Source organism: Pteropus alecto, unplaced genomic scaffold, assembly GCF_000325575.1.
Source record: "Pteropus alecto unplaced genomic scaffold, ASM32557v1 scaffold40, whole genome shotgun sequence".
In the NCBI taxonomy this organism is placed as follows: Eukaryota; Metazoa; Chordata; class Mammalia; order Chiroptera; family Pteropodidae; genus Pteropus; species Pteropus alecto.
In genome coordinates this window covers 16028960-16033215 of record NW_006431919.1, presented here as the reverse complement: position 1 = coordinate 16033215, position 4256 = coordinate 16028960, and positions in this window count along the sequence as shown.

Here is a 4256-nt window from a genome sequence, read left to right as displayed (position 1 = left end):
CCACAGCCCGGGCCTTTGCTCACGCTGCTTCTTCTGCCTGGAGGGGCCGTCCCTTAGTCAACCCACCTGGCAGGAATGTCTACTCATCTGATCCTTTGGGACTCAGCTCAAGGGTCAGCCCCCGTCTCCTTGATGATTTCCTTCTTTGACAATTTCCCTCCCCCAGAGGCACAGTGCCTGGCTCGTGCATCCTCTTCCTCTAGTGTGTTAAACCAGCTCCGTGGCTGCTCACGTCTGCAGAGTCCCAGCACAGGGTCTGTCTCCCGCATTAGACTGTGAGCTGAGAGGCAGCCCCCTGGGTTAACTGCCTTTGTCCTGGGTGCTTGTCACGGCCCTGGACACAGGGTAGATCCCAACAGAAGTGGACCCCACCGAGGAATTAATGATGCCCGTCCGACCCAGGTCCCTGAGGCCTAAAATTCCACCCGGCACATATTCCTTGGTAATGAGCAAAATTCAAATGCCCATCATCTCTGCGACTTGCTGGGAATGTGTATCGAATTTGTTTCCAAGAGCATAAATTAGAGCTGGGCAGGGAGAGAAGAGCAGGTCACCGAGGAGAGTGGCGGACGTGACGCTGAAGATCTAGGGCAGAGGGTCACACTCGCACCCCCAGGACCGGCCCCAAGTCCTCCAGAGTCTCCTCCGCTGGCCGCTTTGCTCCTGCCAATCTGACGCACAGCCAGAAAGCCTGACGTCCTTGTCGTCACCACGAACTCCCCGCGCTTTTGCTTTGGAATAACGTCATCCTGGAAGTCAGGTGATCTGGGCCCCCGCCGTGTGACACCGGCAAAGCCACGTCCCCTCTCCGAGCTTCGGTTTCCTTGTCGGCGTGATGGGTACAGTGCCCTCTGCTCTGACAGGCCGACTCGGCTCTTGTTGCTTTGGTTTGTGGAGACATTCCCCTCCCTCGCCCGAAGGTGGGTCTAACTCTTCGTTCAGATGAATTTTATCAGGAGGGTTTTCGGAGGCTTTCGTAGAAAAGGTTTCAAAAAAGACTGGCTATCTAATCCTAATGAGAACAGTCACGGCAACAAAAATAGCTATGACTCGTGGAGGTTTTGCTTGTGCCAAGAACTTACACAGCTAAGTGCAGTGGACGCTGATAACACTGTGAGACGGGTACTATGCGTCCCTATTGACAGGTGTGGACACTGAGGCCCAGCGAGGTCAAATCATTTCCCAATACTGCAGTGTAAGTAATTGGCGGAGCCAGTATTCCAGACCAGGTCTGCTCGATTTCAGAGCCTGCGGTCTTAGCGATGAGGCTAGACCATCCCGAGACAGCGCACCTCCGCCTTGTGAAGGCTTCTTAAAACCACGGCCGCTCTTTGGTCCTGGCGTCTACTTTGTTGACAGAAGGAGTGAGCAAACCAAATGACACTCGAGATCTTAGTACCTCGCCGAATTCTCTCTGGAGGCCTGGGGTGCTGGGAGGTGGTGTGGCCTCAGATCCAGCAGCCTTCTGCCACCCTCAAGGCCTGCAAGTCCCGCCCAGGCCAGAGAAGCACGGTAGGAGGCTCCGGGCACAGCTACTATTGGGCTGTGGCCCCACAGCGGGTCAAGATGCCTTTCTCAGGCTGGAAAAGGTTGGTGCTGGGATGCTTTCTGCTTCAAATAATAAAAGACCTGGCAAAAAAATGACTTGAGCAGTGAGTTCATTTATTCTCCCATGTCAGAAGAACTTTGGAGCCATGAAAGTTCCAGAAAGTTCCTCCCATCTTTTTGATCCTTTGCACATTGCTTGGCCTTGGGCTTGTTCCCTCATGGTTACAATGTGGTGGCTGTAGCTCCAGCGTCGCAGGTAGCCACGTCAATGTCCAGCCAAAGAAGCATGTTTCTTTCCATGCGTGGTCTATATGCCCAGGTGCCAGGATGCCTGGGAAAGACAAGGCCTAGCATTTCTAGTCTCTTTGATGGGAAGTGGGCTCCGCCTGCAAGGAAGCAGCTGGCGTGGGTTGGAGAATGGCTGTTGGCAGGGTAATCTACGGCACCTGCCACAACTGGAGAAGAGGAGACCATCACCCCCTTGGCCCACATGGCCCAGCAGCTGCCTCGCTGTGGAATGTGGGGGGATGCCACCAAGGAAAGCTCCTGTGGGGTCAGCTGCAGTGGCTTGTTCTCCAGCCTCTCCCCTCTCTCCACATCCCAGACCGTGCACTTCATCCATGTCCCTGCCCGTGCGAAGATGGGGGGTGTGGGCATGGAGACCCTGGTGGCCTTGAGTATGCAGTGTATGCCAGGTTCTGTGCTGAGCACCTAATCTTTTGTTTCCTTTGTCCCCACAATAATCCCCATGTTACAGATGAGGAAATTGAGGCTCAGAGAGGCGACGGGACTTGCCCAAGCTCACACAGATGGTATGGAAAAAAACTGGAGTTAGAACTCAGTTCTCTTTGACTCCAGACCTGCCAGCTTAGAAGCTATTAATAATTTTTCATGACTTAGAGGGTCTGGAGCTCCAGTTCTACAGCCTGAGCTGGAGCCTGAAGTTTTATCCTGCTAGCATCCCCCTGGCTTAAGGCCAAGCAGGCAGTGTCCCCTCTTCCCCACCTGGCCTGGCCTCAGCTGACCCCTACTGAAAGTTCTGTCTCCTGGCTGGCTCCTTTGCTCCTACTAGTTATTTGTGTGTATGGGAGGCCAGGAGTAGGGGATAGAGAGGGTCCCTACTACCTGCCACCTTCAGGCAGCTACTCCCAACCCCCTGCTCTGCCCCTGGCAGGCCTCAGAAAGTGTGTGGACAATCAGACTCGACCTGGGAATTGCCAATGTGGGACGTCCAGGAGAACAGATCCCGTTGACTCTGCGCAGGTACAGCTGTCACTGTCCCCAGCCCCAAGTTCTGGCGGCCTGCCCCTCCCTCGGGCAGGAGAATGAGGGAGCAGGTGCTGCATGCCCTCACGCAGACACACCCCCAGCCACCCCGGGAGCCTGCTATGTGAATGAGCCCGTCTCCCACCCCGTCCAGGACACAGTGAGGCTGTGTCTGCCAAATAAACACGGTTAAGCGTGTTCTGTGCATTTTCCCCAAAATAAAGACCGTCAGACGGCCCCGGTCTTCAGGTCCAGGCTCTTAGGGACGTGACCCCTCCTCTAACTAGTCTCTGTGAGAAAATTCTGGCTCCGGGGAGAGCTGGCAGACACACAGCAAACAAATCTGCTTCATCTTGTCATCTCACGCTCCACGTCCCCTCTGGGTCTGAAATGCCCTTAGAGGAAGAATGCTCATCTCCCTCGTACAATGGGGTCCTGCATGAGGGCAGGAAGTTGGTCACCTCACAGAGATTTCTGGAGCCCCTCCAGTGGGCTCAGGCTGTCCTCCCCAGCTTAGAGCACTGCACGTATCTTGACCACAATCTACCCATCTGTCCCTGCATTCACCAGCGGTGTATCCAACACGTGTTTGCTGGGCGCTGGCTGTGTGCCAAGCTCTGTGCCGGACACGGAGGACCAGGGCATGAGTCCTCCAGCCTGTGCAGAGCTCCCCGTGTGGTGGAGGAGAGAGGTCCCCCCTGCTCCCCGGGATGACAAGACAGGGAGCTACGTGCCTTGATGGGCTCCAGCCGCCCCTCACAGCAGAGCTTTCGGTTTAACTGGGTTTTGTCATCATTTCAGCTTTTAGGAGCAGAGGATTTTAGGAAGATCACCCTGGACTTGAGAGTGTGAGATTGGGGGCAGACGGGGGCTGGGAGGCTGACCGGGTGTTTCTGCACTGGGCAGTTTGGAGAATTCTGGGAGTCTTTGCTGGGGAGGATTGCTGAGAGAGGGGCTGACGCCCCAGTCACTCACAAGTCAGCGGAGCTGGAATGGCGCTCAAGCTTCTTGACAAGCCACTCCTGTCACAGGACGTGATGGCCTTGGGGTGCCGATGGGGAGAGGGCTGCTGTCGGCTTAGGAGAGGGGAAAGGTGCTGTTTCCTCAGTGTGGTGGTTTTCAACTGAGTTCTCAACCCGGGGGACATTTGTCAATGTCTGGAGACATTCCAGGTTGTCAAAACTTGGAAAGCGAGGTGCGGTGCCACTGGCATCTAGTGGAGGCAGGTTCTCAACCCGGGGGACATTTGTCAATGTCTGGAGAGCAGGGTGAGGTGCCACTGGCGTCTAGTGGAGGCAGAGACGCTGGTAAACATCCCGCAATGCACATAACAAAGAACAGTCTGGCTCCAAAGGCCAACAGCATCGAGTTCGTGAACCGCTTGCCTTACAGAAGCTGAATAGTGAGGTTCAGTCATGATGTCTGTGGAGCCAGATGCTCAA